This window comes from Apteryx rowi, unplaced genomic scaffold (genome assembly GCF_003343035.1).
Source record: "Apteryx rowi isolate R43461 unplaced genomic scaffold, aptRow1 scaffold_92, whole genome shotgun sequence".
Lineage (NCBI taxonomy): Eukaryota > Metazoa > Chordata > Aves > Apterygiformes > Apterygidae > Apteryx > Apteryx rowi.
The window spans coordinates 846,710-863,874 of NW_020451227.1; the positions used below are offsets into that span (position 1 = coordinate 846,710).

General features: G+C 43.8%; 1 protein-coding gene across 2 annotated transcripts in view; it reads left to right on the plus strand.

The window, feature by feature from the left end:
- NABP1 (nucleic acid binding protein 1) overlaps positions 1–5,658 on the plus strand; it is a 73,235-nt gene extending 67,577 nt beyond the window's left edge. Inside the window, exons 8-11 of one of the 2 annotated variants that reach the window (XR_003257857.1) lie at positions 2,827–2,874; positions 3,459–3,627; positions 5,242–5,438; positions 5,639–5,658. The gene's annotated coding sequence lies outside the window, so the exon portion shown is untranslated. The remainder of the gene's footprint in view (positions 1–2,826; positions 2,875–3,458; positions 3,628–5,241; positions 5,439–5,638) is intronic. The other variant, XR_003257858.1, reaches the window with a different exon arrangement.
- Positions 5,659–17,165: the final 11,507 nt, after the last annotated feature.

Below are 17,165 nucleotides of genomic sequence, written 5' to 3' on the forward strand. Positions count from 1 at the left end.
CCCTCCGCACGGTGGGTTCCCTCGGGCCAAGCGTCCCCCTCCGTTACTGTCCCGTCCTCAGGCGGGCGCAGGCGTCCCGGCGTGCGGCGGCCGGTTTCCCCGCGCCCGGAAGGCGACGGCGGAGCGCTGCGCGGGCTCAGCCTCTGCGGCGGTCGCGGGGGCCTCGCCACGGGCGACGCAGCACGTCGGGCCGTGTTTTGGCGTTTTTCGTTTTGGCGTTTTTCCGTCTGTGGCAGAGCACCGGCCTGCCTCGTGCCGTCTCTGCCACCACCCTGGACAGGGAGGCTGGGTGAGGCGTGCGCTCGCGGCAGCGCGCGGCCGGGCCCCTCGGAGGGCTGGTGCCGCGGGGGCTGCAGCGCGTGCTGGCGGAGCAGCCGTGTGGCGAGCGAGCAAGGGGCAGGCGAACTGGGTGTCCCCACGGCCCTGGCATCTCCCAGCAGTTCCTCGTCGTGTTGCTAAAGCTGACACCAGCGGCAGGGCTGTGTTTCGGTAATCCAGCGTCAYGGCTAGCCCTGCAGGCACAGCAGCACGGGCAAGAGCTAGTGAGGAAGCCACCAGGAGTAATTYCAGCACTCGGCCCGTTCTTGTGTGTGTTTCACTCGCAGCGTATCCTGCTGCCTTAACAAATGGAGACCAGGCAGGCTTCTTGTTTTATATTTCAGTCAAACTGGATTTCTGTGCTTATTTTTACCACTAGTGAATTCTTGCCTTACTTGCAATCTATAGCCAACGCAGAGGGCTGCACTTGGAGCTGCTTGCAGGCTTTTGCAGCCTCTGTCTGAACATGAGCCTGGCACCAGGGCTGGAATTTGGACTATTTGTGCACAGCACAAAGTTTTCAAGTGGTGCTGTGTGAGGCCCTAACTGAAAACGCCTGTGCTTTGGGAGCACACAGACCGTTAGTAGTCAGAAATGTCAGGATGTTTGGGACGTGAGTCATCTCTGGTGGCTGGAAACTTTCTCTGACCTATGCAGGGAACGTCACGTTCTTCCCAAGGTGGAGCCCCGAGCCTGTCCGCTGCCCTTACAGGGGGAGCCCAGCTGCTTATGTTTCAAATTAATTCACTTTGAAATGTTTTTAAGCCTGTTTGCTAATGAAATGCATTTCTGGCTTTAAAATACTGCCTTTTGAAGGTCTTGCAGACTGGTCTTACACACAAGTCTAGCTCACAACTGGATTGCTCCAAAGTCTGTGGCCAGACTCTCTAACCAGACCTCTAACCTTAGCAGAAATCTTTCAGGTGAAAATGTGCCAGGATTGGACAAGCTAAGCTGGAAAAGACAGTGCATAGGCGGTGAGGTGTTGGTGGAACACATAGATCCTACTTGCAGCCCTACTTTTTGGTCGTACTGTGCCCAAACATGTAACAGCGGAAGGCAGGTGGAAGAATGAGGCTTTCAGGAAATCTGTATAATGCAAATCACTTTATTACAAGACTATATATGCAAATCAGAGAAATCAGCCCAGCACCAGGGCTGTGTTAAACAGAGCTCTGGAGCTTTTCTACAGCAAATGCTGCAAGAAGGCTTATGCCTTTAATTCTCTCTGTGGGCAGTCTTTATTCCCAAGACTGGGAGCTGGTCCTACGATCCACACTRTACAGAGGCACACGGAAGCCTAGTAGGCCTGACTGAGCAGTTTTCCAGTTAAGGTGAAAACAATGTAATACACAAAGAGATAATGATTGGAGAGATTGGATGAAACTCAATAAAAAAAAAGGATGGTAAAAATAGATGCTAGTTATTTTAAAAGCTAATGGATTCTTGCCTCATTAGGTTATTTATGGCATTTTAGCGCAATTTAATGATCATTGACTGCATTGTTTGGCTGACAAATATGTCTGAAAAGCAGCCTTCTTCTAACCATCAGTAGATGGCAGGAGGGTACCACTAAATCCAGTTGGGGATGGGAGCAAACTGCAGAGTTTTTTCCAGCAGAATTCTTGGAAAATATGGCTTATAGGGTACTAGACATTCATGCTGATGCCTGGAGAAAGTTATTTATGATTATAGATCTGAGTTAAACCCTTTCACTGTACAGCTTCCTGCTTATTCTGAAGAAGTTAAAATAAATATTAAAACAGTCTAATGTTGGTTGGAGTGCTTGCTCGGGGGAAGGAGTACCTAGAGATATGATTCATCATGCGTGTTGTGGAGATTAATTGGGTATTCTAATTGTGCTAAATGGATTCTCAGCATTTCTTCTGTGAAAAATTGTAGTGTTGGAAAAGCATCTGGAGGAACAGCGATAAACTGGGTGTGGTTATAGAGATCAGATATTTTCAGGCTTTCAGTAAGATTGCACCAAAAAGAGCTACTTGACAGGAAGAAATGCTAATCTGTTTATTTAGAATAATATGTAACTGCTCCCAGGTCTGATTCAAAGCTGTTATCGTCAGGGAAAATACTCCTATGAACTTTAGTGGACTTCAGTTGATCATCCATATGCTGATGTTTTCAAGCACAGTAAATTTCTTTTTATCTTCTATACTTGACATTTGCCTGGTAACAGGACTTCCTGCTGCAACGCAGATGTTTTTGTTTGTAATTTCTAATACTTGGGTATATACAATGCCTTTGTGATTTTCTCACATCCTGTAGATAAAAACATGTGGAATATTTGTAGTCTGAATGGCTGTGATCCTTCCTTTTTTTTTCTTATGCAGAAAACAAAATATTTTAATAATATTGCAACAAAATGAATAAAAATTAATGGCATAAGAATAATGCAAATGACTTATCCTTTCCAGTCACCAAATGTTCAAACCCCTGATATTCTGCAGTGTTACTGTTATTACCTGATTTTTTGTTGCTGTTTTCTTTCAGATTGCAACTTCTCTCTCTCAAGTCATGAGAGCTTGAAAAATGTATTTGGTGAGTAAATTCACTTAAAAAAAAATCACCAAGTCTGCCAGAGCTGACAACAAGGAAAGTATGCTGAGACGGTAAAATATGCAGGCTCAGAGGGGAGTGGACATATTTTAAAGGGAGAGATCGAAGCAAAACTGTTCTGTTCTTGCTCTCTCTCCCTGGCTGGCTAAAGGAAGCTACCTGATATACAGTTGCTAAGACATTCATATTTTTAAAGGGTTGCCATGATTCGCCTGTGTTGATACACGATCCTACCCAGTTTTCTTTTGTTCTCTCTCTCTGTTTCTGGCTGGGACCTCGGTGCGGCCTGGGAGAAGTCCTTTTTGCCGGGGGCGGTGGCAGGGGCTGCAGGGAACTGGGGGATGTGGCAGGATGCGGGGCAGGATGGCAGGAGCTGTCGCTCTCCCCGTAGCTGCCTTCAGCGAAAATCCCCAGGAGCGGCCAGCCCAGTGCTCCATCCCATCTCCGTGCTGGCTCCAGCTCTTCCTCTGCCTGTTTTCCTGTGGAAGGAACAACCCAACCCCAGCCAGGCCTGGCTGTGTCTCTTTCACAAAAATAAATTTATTCAAAATTTATTTTTTCTTCAGTTTTGATGAACTGCAGAGAAGTCTCAGCCTGGTCGTGGTCCCCATTGCAGGACAGACATGCTCTCCAGCCCATCTTTGGTTTGCACTTTGGAGCCTGTCTTCCTGAGGGGAAAATCCTTTCTGCATCGACCTTCTCGACAGTGCATTGCACCTCTATGTGATGGAGAAGGTAGATACTGTGTCTTCGTAACGTGAACAAATAGCATTTCCTGACTTCTGTTTTGAACCTTCTGTAAAGATTCTGCAAATTTTTGAGTTTTTAAAACTTCGAGCCCTATATACATCCCAAGGAAGCCTGCAAAGCCCCATTGCAGCCAGGTCCAAATACAAAGTATGGTTTCCTGGTTTCTCCTGTGCCATAGTAAAGCAAATGCAGGGACAGCAGTTTTCAGTTAGCTGCCAGGCCCATCATCACCCACCCACAGGGTTTCCACAGGGTCCCGATGGCTCATGAGCTCTTGAGTTGCCTTCGTGCTCCCCGCCGTTCCCAGCAAAAGGGGTTGTTGGCTGGGAGGAAGGTCTGCAGGGAAGGTGATAGGAGCTCACCGGGGATAAAGTGGCTCCCCAATGGTACCTCTTCCAGCCAGATGCTAAATTCCAGCTGCTGATTTTGACACCAGCCGTCAGTTTTGATAATATGTCGCATTCGTAACAAAGCTGTCAAGTTGGCTGAGTTGCCTGATATTTGAAGAATCAGATAATTTTTATGCACTTCGTTGTTTTTTTTTTTAGTTTTATTGATTAGTTTGGAAGGGTAGCGGAGGAGTTTTTTTGCCAAGTTGCAGTGCAGGTTTTACTGGTGAGAAACTTCATAGAGGAAAACATTTTACATTTGCTTAAAAAGAAGCAGCATTAAACAGATTAAATTTATCAGGATCATCTGATGTAAGTCAAGAGTTCTTTTCATGCAAAATCAATGTGTGTGAATTATATGGACAGAAATTTGAGGTTAACTCACTCATTAGTCACATGATGCTCAGGATAATAAATGTTTTATGCCAGAGCATTACTGATAATTTATTAGGCATGGAGTAATAGGTAAAACAATATGACAGGAAAGGAAAGAGAGGGGAGTTAATTGGCGAAAGAAGAGCTGTAGGGACTGCACGTATCATCCTCAGCTTATTGAATTTCATGTCAAAGCTTCCATTGACTTTAAAGGTATCGTATGAGGCCATCTAACTGGAAACTCAAGAGTGCCAGTAGGCAGGGAGGTGGTGGATGAAGTGAGCCATGGAGAGCGTGCCACAGGAGCCCAACGAGGAAGGGAGGAGGCCTCCAAGGTGGCTGGTGTCCACTTCCAGATGGGGCCAGAGGAGGGAGAAAGCATGACTAGAGGAGGAGAAAAGAGAATGCGCACAGTAATGTCAGAAGTAACGCTGCTTTTATTGAAACAGGGACCAGAGGGTTAAGGAGTGGCCCCAAATCGTTGTTACTGTGACTCTTGATTTGTGTTGGGCTGTTACCTGGCATCCTGGGGAGGGGGTCCCCACACTGTGCAGGATTTTGGTTGGGGAAGAGATAGCCAGTGTAGTGCCGAGGGCAGAGGAAATGGCTCGGCACTGCATTGCTCCTGCAATGGGTGTTTCACTTTGCTGCCGGTGGCTTCTTCCAATAAACTAGCATTGCCTTGCCCACCAGGGACATCACTTATGAACCAGTACCTTTCCTTTTGCTTTACTGACTGGACAAACAGAGAAAAATGATCAGCCCTGGTCCGAAGAGTTTTTGAGGTACAGCATTTGAACTCAGCCCTAATTAAATATAACTACCTGTTTTTCAGCCTTCCTGTATGGTGGCCAGCTGAGCCATCCAGGTGTGTCTGTAGCTAACAAGTGACTGAGCGACTCTTGGAGAGGAGCAAAACAAATGAAAGGTGGTTTCCTCTTGCTGGAGGGGATTCTCTGAAGGCTAACCCTGCGTCCCACTAATAGAGTCCCTCCTGCCGGTCTGCTCCTTCTGTTTCAGTGAAATCCATAAGTATGTGGTACCAGTGAAATCTCTGCTTTTCAGTCACATTTGATTGAAATTGGCCAAAAGCTTCTGGGGAGATGGAGGCCAGACAGGCCAATTCATTAAACACACATTGTAACTGAGTGAATCTTGTGTTATTAGGCAACCAGGCTAAAAATACTGATGGGGTTTGTCTCAACAGAAGCCATTTTCCCTCTGGGTTGTAGGCTGTTCCTTCGAGTGGTGCCACACCGAATCTGTCCCTCCAGTTGGAGTGCTCACAGCTAGAGCGATCATTTGAAGAGCTCAGCAGGGAAACTCACATATCACCTGCTTGTTTGAAGGCTGATTCCAACCACCGCTATCAGCTTGCGCTTTCAGCAACACTAAAGGTACAAAATGAAAAGGTATTTTTTCCCCTCTTCACACAAAAAGTCAGGTTTTATTCTGGTTCATTTCAATTTGTCCCTGAAGAGGAGGCATTAAGTGAGGTACAGAAAAATAGGCTGAAATTAGTCTGTCAATCCTTAACACTGCCTTTTGATTTTTTTTTAAATAACACTTTATGTATGTTATGAGCCAGTTTCACTGGCAGCCTCCTATTTGTGTGGCACTATAAAACGGTTATAGAAGAAACTTAACAGATTAGAGAAATGGTGACTGATTTACGTCTTTGCATTTGGCACTAAGCAACCACTTTGGATTAGAACAGATACCCCAACCATGATGATCATTAACTGGTTCTCTGCGAGCTCTGCCTGCACGGTGATGTCTTATTTGGTCTATAAAAATTGATTATTAATGCAGGCGGAAAAGGGATATTACTTCAGTTCTACTCAACACATTCAGGATTGTTGCAGGAATGGCCACGAAAGTGATGCAGAGGAGGGGTCCCCAACAGTGCCTGCCTTTTTGGATGCCTCTCAGCCAGGTCTTCCTTGCTCTGTTGTGAATTGGAGTTATATTCAGGCAGAGCCATGTGGCTCTGCAGCTAAGAGAGGCCATACACACAGGTGCTGCTTGCACTGCTGGACTCCCCAGTCTCCCTCCAGGACTTTTCTCTCTCACAGTGAGACCAAAGAGTCTGCTTGTTTCAGAGTAAGTCAGGTCAAAATGACAAACTATTTCTCCAGGAGTACATTTTGTCTCCAGTTCTCTGGTATGCGCTTTGTGACGTTGCAGCCAGGATTCTTGAGTTCCAGCCATGCCTAGCATGAAAAGCGCAATTAATTTGCCAGTGGTGGAAATATCCCAACAATGTCGAGGCCATGAATCTTAGAGCATTTGGGCAATATATTGTGTTTGGTTGTATTCCTCTCTGTGAATGACAGGTGGAACCTGTGCACGTCTTATGACTGCGAGTGGCTCTGGTGTGTATCATGCCTTTGCTCATGATTGGACAGCATCTCTGACAGCTGGGTCTAATGCTGTTTGCCAAGCCTAATTTCTGTGGTCTTTCGGGGACAGCGATAGATGCCAGTAAATGGGGTGGTTTATGGATGGCCTCCATCAAGGAAGCCTTTCCTTTAACGATAATTGTTAGTATTTATATTTGAGAAGGTAACAGCATTTCAGTAGGACATTGGTAATTCAGAGGAAGCATTTTGTGTGTAGGAGCATGCTCTGGGCTAGCAGTATTGAGCTCAGAGCTCCACAGAGGCTGACAGAGGTGAGGGGAAGGGGTCACCAGTCACCAGTGGGCGGCAGCAGCACCAGAGAGCATGGGCAGACAAACAGCACCAGAGACCAACTGAATTCATCTCTGCAGCTGACTTTGAGAGGGAAATTTCAGGGGGAGAAATTAAGTCTGTGTCTGCTTTTGGAACCTCTATGAGCAACAAGCACTCAAGGAAAGGGGACAGTGTGAGCCCATGTAACAGGCTTTCAGGAGTGCTGCAAAGAGAGGTGGGGAATGTGGGACAGGAACAGGCCGTAAGTAGGTCAGAAGAAGTCTCTTGTGACTTCACAGCTGCTAGGGTGAGGGAGACAACTGGGGAGGCTGCATGCGCAACGACGTGTATGCAGAATATTTAGCATGAGGTGAGCAAGTGGAAAACTCTCATCAGTGTATGAGATGGCTTCAGATCTGGGCAGTGCGTGGGCTGCGAGACTTCTGGTGGGAGAAGGAGTTGATGCAAACAGAGCTGTGAAAGGCTGATTGACAGGTGCCATTTTTGGAGAGAAGCTACAGACATGCCAGAGAAGCCGCCAAGCAAGATGCAGCAGAAGGTGCACTTGTGGCATGAACCTTTGGAAAGTGAGAGAGCCTGCAGGGAAGCACTGCTGGCAGAGGCTCCCGGCGGGGATAACCACCCCTGTTCGTACTGCTTGGTCTCTGGGGCATGCAAGGGAGCAGCACATTGTATGTTCCCTGCAAAGGTCCTTTTCTGACCAACTACCATCCAGTCCACTTTCTGATGGAGGCAGGCGATGAGGGCCCATGTCTTAGCTGGCTACTTAGTGCAAGAAAGAGTAACAGAGAGTCTTTGGAGAACGAATATATGAGAGTGGGAAATTTGGAGAGTCACTACTGGGAGAAATTTTAATATTTGGGGAACGAGAAAGATGAGGATGTCTGAGAGGAAATGTATCATAATAAAAGAACATGAAGCTGCAATTTTGCTCTCTTGTGCAAATGGTATCCAGTGGAACTTAATATGCAACGGAGAAATCCACTTCCACTTTATCGGCCAGACTAAATCATGTTATGCACAGGAGACTTCCTTTTGCTGTGTGCCAAATAGTAATAATTCTGTGCAGACTTGTAGACAAGTAAAAAAATAAGCCACATAAAAATGCCATATGTGCCAAGCATTTTCTGTGTATTTCCTCAGACATTTGAGGAGCACAATAATAAACTACATTACTTCTTTGAAAAGCAAATTAAGTTTATGTGAAAGGGGAAAAGAATAGTTTCCTTAGCTTATGATAAAGGAGAATATTTCACCCCCCCAGCTGGACTTTCAGCAGCTTGGACAAAAGTGAGGTCAGGACACCAGCAGATACAAATTGAACAGCATATGGCGAGTCAACCGGACTTGCCAATTTATTGCATCCGTCTAGAGAGTATGTGGAGCAGTGTGCAGGATAAACAAGTCCATTAATATCAGAATAATGGAGATATGGAGGTGATATTAAAAAGACATGAAAAATTGCTGAATCTGTGGCATGGATCATGATTACCTACTGGAAACTAACTTTTCTTTCRGAGCAGAGAGCCCACTTGATCCTCTCAACATCCTTCACCTGTTAGACTTCTGTGGTGGCTGTGAGGATCTGTAAGGTTACCTGTGACCAGGGGACCAGAGTTTGAGGGATTTTTGTTGTTGTTGTTTTTGGAAAAAGTCCTTTCCAATGTAAGGATGTGTTTTTTGAAATATGATTAAAAAGCTCACTGATATTTTTAATTTCTTCCAAAGGTGCCAGGTTCTTTTGAAGAAAATGCCATTTTTTTTAGTTTTAGATTGGAAATTGTACACGAAAACAGAACTATTTTCCCCTTTCATTTTTGATATTTCTGGAAAAATGGGAGGAGGATTTCAGAGAAAGGCAGAGATACCCCATCTGTTTCCTCCACCAAAAGAGAGTAAAAACCAGAATGCTTTTAGAATTTGAAGCTGAGTACACATGGAGGCATTGTAGGATGCTTTTTATTATAATGTATTTTCAATGATTTACTATCTTTTGAAATTTCTTGAGGAATGTTTAACAAAAGAACCTTTTTGGAGTGGACCAGGAAGACAGTCTGCTTCTGGGCAGACTGGCAGGGTGCTCCCATGTTGCTATATGGAATATTGCTTGAGGTGGTGCCTCTTCCAAACAGAGGGAAGTTTTTTACTGTAAATAAGGGACTATGATCAGTATTATACTAAAAAGGAATTTGCCCTTATTTGGCATGTTCCTCAGGGTTGTCATTATTGATAAAAAGCTGAAAGAAGAGATTTTCCTACTTTATAATCAAACTGTTTGGAAGAAGATGATAATGAAATCACATTTAATGAAAGCAAATAGAACATTAATTATGTGAAAAGCAGGTGAATTTAAGAGCTCTATTTTGTGCAGATAATTGCAGAGTCTCTGGTATCTTTCAGTCTGCAGCCATGCTACCATTCGTATCCCTTGAATCTTTTATGTGGGATGAGCTATAATGGATCTGGAATCCAGAGACTGTCTTCTCCTCTGTTGCTGAGGCATCTGTCATGTTGTGTCATGCTACTTCGTGCTGTTCAAATGACATTGCAGGAGATAACAGTGCAATGCAAAGCAAAGCGTTATGAATATGACATGGCATGTCCAAAACAATACTTGCTTTTAGTAGATCAGTTATCCTTTAAAAGCTAGTATTTAGATTTGTCCTTAGATAATTCAATAGCTCCCATCTCTGGTAGGAATGATGTCAACCTGAGTTACTGTTTCTGATGAACAGTGATGATGGGACAAGATGGCATGAAAAGGATGAAAGAACAGACTCTGGATGCACATCCCAGAGCTCTTTTTCAGGTACCTGGTCCAGGCGAGGCTCATGGGGCTAAGCACAGTCACAGTGTAAGAACTAGGCAAACAGGGTCTGTCGCGGACCAGCTGGCCTCGGTGATAGCCTTGGTACCCATTTCAGTACTCTTGCCTTTTCCTTTTCCTAAAGCTTTTTATTTAGCCTCAGGTCGCAGAATCACAGAATCGCTGAGGTTGGAAGGGACCTCTGGAGATCATCTAGTCCAACCCCCCTGCTCAAGCAGGTCAGTACTAGTGTGATCGTGTTAAGGTAAGGGAAGAAGAAGAAGAAAAAAATCACATGTTAAGTTCATAGGTGTGGAAGGTTTTGTGAAATGGGTAAAAGAGGAATTCTGGAAATCAAATGATTAAAAAACAAGCAGGGATTTGAAGCTGGACCAGCCTTCAGCTGATGTAAGCTGGCAAAGCTCCACTGAGAAGCTAGCCTTTCTGCTTCCCTGGATACCTGATAATTGGAAAGCCTTTGAGAAGTGATAGTGCGTCCCACGTCTCCAGAGTTACTACTTCTTCACGAAGAAATATTTTGAAAACTGTTTGTTCTTGTGCTTGAAAAACAAAGTGAAAACAGAAATCTAGGCTGGCACAGATTTGGGGTATTTGACACTGTCTTCTCTCCCCCTCTCTCTCATTCTCTTTCCTTCCTGACGTCCCCCTGGCTGTCTTATATGTGCCCTATACGCACTGCTAACTGTCTGTTCTTGATGGTAATTATATTCAGCGACTGAAAATATTTATTAATTTACTTATATGAAAAAGTTGTGTATTTTTCAGTGTCCCCATTGAGGTTAGGAAAAAAAAAGGAGGTTAAATCAGGTACTGAGCATCCATGCTGTATAGTATTAATACCTTATTTACTGTTGCACAGCTATTAAAAGTTTTTATTCAAAATTATTGAATAAGCAGAAAGTCATCTACCTAGGACAAGGCTAAAATGTCAAGCTGCAAATGAGTTTGTTTACTCAGCGAGCACAGAGGAATTTAGCACCACTCTTCTGTGTGCTGTCATAGTCTAGGTTACAGATGGTGAACCCTTATTCAAATCAAAGCCATGAATGCAATGAACTTGTTTTTTAACCTAAGCACAGTTCACTAGGAGTTATTTACATGCATTGGCTACAGATTTGAACCCATGATACTGTTCAGTGTTTCAGATAACCGCTTGCTTGTGCCCTGCAGCAGTTTGTAACTCACTCCAGTGCTGCGTTCCTCCTCCAGTTTTGATCAGACAGAATTTCCCATTGCTAACTCCAGACTTACTGAAGGGCTGCAACAGCTCTGAAGCAAGCATATGTATTTCTGTGCAAAGTTTTGGGTTTTTTTTTATAATTTTAAGTCATGGATCTTAGACTGGTGAGACCTGATTTCATCCACAGGCTCTCTACAGTGTTGCCAGGCTTCATGGAGGTCTCCTGAGCAATAACAGCAATCGAGGGTGGCACGTGTGTAAAGAAAATGCTTACTCTTACTGTGAGAATGGGTGGTAAAGTGGCTGCACTGAGTGCCGTGTGCCACTAACGACTCTTTGCTAAAGTGAGTTTTGTTTTGCATATGTCAAATGTGTTTGAACCAAAGCTTGGACGAATTTTATGTTCTCTTCAGTGGCAGAATCAGTGTTGTAGTGAAAATGGTGGGAGAGCCTTCTTCTGCACTGGTTTCTTGCTGTGGCTCAAATCTGGATCCTGTTCATGAGCAGATCAGTCCTGAGATCTCTGCTCATGCTGCCAGTGCAAAGACCAATTAATCCTTGTCAGATGTGGGTATTCTAAGGAGGAAACCGCTGCACTAGGAACTGGTCTGGACCTGCAAAACCATTTCATGTCTGTCACCAAGGAACTGTCAAAGAATAATGAGCTTGTCGCTACTATGCAACTGAGATGAATGTGAAACAGTGACCTAGATGTGTAAGACTCCATCCCATAACGAGTCCTCTGAACCAACCAGCTGCTGTGCCATTGCTTTTCAACTTGCTCTTGCCCTGATTGCACACCCACACTGTGCTGCTTGAAAAATGTCACAAAAATTTCTCATAAGTGAAATATAAATCAATGGCAAATGTACCTATGCCTGTCTGTACAGTGCCAGCTGTAGCTCGGTCCCCAGATCCTATGGCTTCCCATGTGAATGGCCTGTCATACTGTTGACTTGTTTATTCTGCTCATCGGTGCTTGGGAGGGGAAGAGCGGGGGCGCGTGGCTGTCTGGGGGCACATGAGGGGTACGTGGGCCTGTGCTCTATCCTGTAGCTTTCCTCTGTGTAGGATTTTTTGGCAGTGCAGACCTTCTACTGAAGGGACATCTTCCTTCCAAAAAACCAAACCAAACCATTTTCCCTTTTGAATCTTCTGATAGCATTGCAAATTGCTGAAAGAAAGGTTGAGCAAATCCATCTTCGTCTGGGGAAGGCTTTTTTTCCTAGCTCGTTTTTTTCACAGAATTTCACTTTCTAGCTTCTTCATTGTTTGCCAGGAGCAGTAGCCACAAATCCAATACCGAAAGGGAACAGCAGGACCATGGAAGGAGAAAACTGTGACCAAAGAAATAGAGCCTCAGACTTGTTAATTGTTTTTTGTTTTGTTTTGTTTTGTTTTTTGCAGATAAACTCCATTTTATAACACTCGTAGAGACAAAAATAAGATGTAATTGAAGTTGTGCTTTAGTAAAGTGTGTTTTTAAAAAGTAGCAAATTAAAAAAAAAAAAAAAAAAGCCTAATTTCTGGCTGTTAGACATGTTTGCCCAACCTCAGAGGTTCGCTAGTAACTCTAGTAATGTTTAGTAATGTCTAGTAATGTCTACTACTAAGTATCATAGGAATTATTTTGCAGTGTATTGCTTTGCAGTGCTACAGAGGTTTGTTTGTTTGTTTGTTTTCTGAATGATCTCTAGGCATCTGAAGATACTGCAGTGGGTTAAGGCAAGTGAGATGCTATAGTGTTATTCTAGATGTTATTTAGATTTTAATTCTCATGCACAGAAAGCAAAAGAGCCGGCTGTTGTAAATTACCTAAATGTAACTCCAAGAAGTAATATAAATGGAAATACCTGCCTGTTTAGCTGACTAAAACAAATAGCTTCCTTGTGATGAAAAATATCATTCAAGGGACTCCGAAAAATATCTTCTGCTGTTGGAGAACCCAGCTGACCAGGAAATTTAAAGAAAAAAACAACAAGCTAAATTCTGCATCTAAAACATGCATCTCTCTTTTTACATCCCCTGTTTTTCTTAAATGCTGATAAACTTTTTTCCTCAGTGTGTCATCATATCAGTCTACAATTTTGTTTAGCGCAGTAGAACATAATTCAAGGCAGCACAATCTAAAGAGGCAGCATGCTTTAAAGATTTTTCTTTGCAGATTCGACATTATTGGGTCAGACAGCAGGTAGCTTCCTTCTGCAGAGTCAGTGTGGCTCAAGAGGACAGGCAAACAGGTAAATGTCACTCTCCACCTGAATCGTCTCTAGGTCATTTGCTGTATAAAAATGGAGTGATTTAAAAATAAATAAATAGATAAAGCCTCCGGCCAGGTTGGGCTCAAGATATTTGCTGTAGGGATGATGCAGGAGGTTTGCAGTGAGTTGCAAGGTAATTTGAGAACTTAAGATCCAGATTAAAAAGAAAATAATCAAATTTTCTCCACTGAATAGGTTCAGCAAATATTTCCATGTCTTCTCCATTACTAAATATGGTAATATTTAGATAATTAGAGTTGAATGTAGGAGCATATGAAATGTCAGGTTGTAGGAGGTTAAAGAAGTCTTTGAAGTCCAGCTTCCCGAATAATTTTCCTCTTGCAAAAATTTGATTGCCTTTAAAATAACCCTGTTTAGAATGCATTTACAGATCGTTATCTTGCTAGCTTACATCCTGTAATGAAATCTGGCCTGCTGTCATTCAGAGCCTGGTCCTGCGGGTTCAGCATCATCATCGCTYGCACGTTGCTGTGGTATCGTAGCTCCATCTCACTTCCATTTCCTGACACCAACCATTTCCCTTCCTTAGTTTCTCCTTTTAAAGGACGACCAAATCGTTTCAAGTATTGAAATCCCTGTCTCGCTGAGATTGTTCTCGACTGGTTGATTTCCTTTGCTTTACAACTCCTCATTAATTAGGAAAAGGTTAATTCTGTACCTTCTAGTACTTTCTGTCTTAGTTTTGTCTGAGATATTATTCAGATTCCAGGTATCTTTCTCCCTTTTTCCTCCCCTTCATGTAAAAATGGCTTTTTAGGGTTAGTCTGCTTCTGATGTCAATATTTTTGTCTATTGCCTTGTATGTCTCCATTTAAAAGCATCTTGCTAGCATCACTTTTTGTGAAATCCTTCTAATTATTTTTTAGGTTTGAAGGATTTCTGCTTTTTAAGGGAAAACAACAACACCTTCTGGGTTCTTTTCAGTTACATTAAAATGGATGGGAATTTCAAAACATGGTGGGAGGAAAGGTTTTGCAATCAGCAGTGTTAAGTATCTCGAGGAGCTAGCTGGAGTCCCTTGACACTTTCTTTGTAGTTAGTGGAGAATGGCGGTCATCTTCACAGGCATTTCAGAGCCTAATTTAAAGTGATTTGAGTCACCTTTTAAAGAAATCTCTCCTTTGATTACAGAGAGAGACTACTAGGTAAGAACAGATGTCTAAAATCTATTGTGTGCCCTCCTAAGAAAATTCAAAGTTAAAAATAACATTTTAGAAAATGTCAAAAGAAAACCTTTTTCAAAATATTTATTTCACCATTCGGGTTTTTGTTCCCCCACCAAAAGTATTAATCAAATTCAGCATGATTTTGCCAGTTGACTGAGTCAGTCTGTACTGGCAGTGGTCATCAAAGGTTATTCAGTCTATAATGTCACCAAATTATGCTGAGTATGTCCAGCTAAGTCAAGGCCCTAACGTGCTTTTCTTTCACAAATATTTGCCCTTGTTTAATTTTCTGTGTGCCAGCAGTGCAAGGGAGTGCCATGGCTCAATCAGTAGCGGTGCTTTGGTAGGGGAAAGCCACCAAATCCTGGCTGGTGTCATCCTGCGTCATGACCAATGCATCAATCAAAGCTTGGTCTCAGGGAGGACCTCGTGTTGGGTATTTGCTCTTTGTAAGTGATATTCAGTGAGTCGCTTCTGCCTTCCTGCTGCTCCCCTTCAGGAAATGACTAGAAAAAGGAGTGCATGAAAGTGGCAGGTTCTACACAAACAGTCCCGTCTGCACCAGACCGTCACTCTGGCTTCTTTGCTCATTTAATGTGTCCCAGGGTGAAAAAGCTCTTGAATGACGCACAGTTATGAATTCTGTTAAATCTTGAACTACTGCCTTTGTGAGCCCAGCTGGGGAGAACTTGGTCCGAATTTATATCCCTGTAGTCTGTGTTTGAGACTATCATAATGGGGTCTCTGATTTGGTACAGGGTGGTGTTTTTTATTTTGGTCAAGGATAGTATTGTGTGATGTTATTACTACTACACTGTGTTATGATTAATATGTTTTATCATCAGAGACTGTCAATATGTACCAGAAAAAAAAAAAAACCCTTCCTCTAGAAACATTCACAAAATAAGTACACAGAACAGCCAAAGGACATAGGGATCTGGAAGGGCATGTCCTGTTGGCGGGAGGAATATATCTAGCACTTACAGGGGCTTCACAGGTTCTGATATGTAACAGGAAGGCACTACTGTTTTCATTAATGTGGATGAATATTTGTGAAGCTCTGGAAAGGTAATGTAGGGCACCTGTGCAGTAGGCTAGACATACAAACACATCATGCATCCATTGACCTGACCTTTCATATTCTCATAATCTAAAATTTAATGCGCACAAAGCTCCGCCAGCCTTGTAGTTCTGGCATGAGTGAGATAAGGACAGAGACAAGAGGTTCCTACACTGTATTTCTATTTTGGAAGAAGAGGGTTGAGAGTACTTCAACTTTGCTGCTGAACACCTGTTTTTGAGACCTCTTAGTATTTCATAGTTTTGGGGTTTTCTTTTTTAACTTTATTCAAATCCTAATGGATGGTAATATTGACATGGAGCAATTTTAATACTGAACTTGCAAACAGCAACATTTGCAAAGACATYCTTCCAAATCACTTTTTTAGAGTTCATTGATAGAGGACAGGATAGAGGTGCACAGAGGAGTCATGAAGAATTGGGAGGAATGGGAAAGGCTTTAGAGAAACCTGTTAATCTGAAATTTGAGCTAATTAAAAAGGAAGAGGCAAGAGAACTGCTGGCAGGAGCAGCAGGTGCAGAAGGGAAAAGTTCCTACTCTAATGAATCCCAGGTTACAGATGAACAGAAGTTGTCAGGAGGACATGAGAGAGAGAAGGAGAGGGAAGACAGATCATTTGACTTGCTATTACTGCCCTGTAGCCATATGGGTGATCCTGTGTGCACACAGCCTCCACAGAAGTCTCCAGGCTTGCCTTTCCTGGGACCCAGCACAGTGGATGGAAGAGGGCCTGATGTGACTGCCTTAGCCGTAACCCGTAAGCATTAGTTACAGGAGGCCCATGATGCGTTCCTCTCTGCTGGTGACTGGTTGGGGTGGGTATGCCAAAAGCTGGTGCTGCAAGCACACTTTGTCCTTCCTGCCCTGCACCACAGACAGCCCTGCTTATACCTGGCACAGGAGTGAGGCCAAGGTGTGTAATGTAGCAGTGGAACAAATCCATGGTGCATCCTAAAATCAGAGAGGCTAATACGTGCTGTATGATGAGAAAGCTGTGGAGCCAAGACCTATCTGAAGCCACCAGGGCTGCTGTTCTGGGTTGTCCTACACACAAGAGGTGCATCTTCGACCTTTCCCAGTGACTTCTGAGAGCTGGCACCTGGGGAGGTTGTGCAGCAGGATATTGAAGGTAAGAGGGAGGTGACAAGGGGGCAGATGTGTATTTTAGCAGCTGTTGGGATGATGTGGTGGTGTCAAAGGTCCGTGGCTGACTGTGCCTCAAGGCCTTCTTGGGCTCTTTGGGTGCACCTCCTGTCCAGGGCTAGTCTCTGGCTGCATGCAGAGTCACAACATGTCGTAATATGCAGGCTGGACGTGACCTTCCTTCAGCCTCACGGACAGACTGCTCTTCGTTCTCGGCTGCTCCTCGCACCACTCTTTGCAGAAAGTACAATGTTTGCAGGGGAAGAGTATGCAAGAGGAGCATCACTGTATGCTTCCCTATTCTTACCATCTTCTGTAGGCACCTGCTATTGTCCAAAGTCAGAGGCAAGATACTGGGCTGGCTGGACCTTTGGTATGACCTGG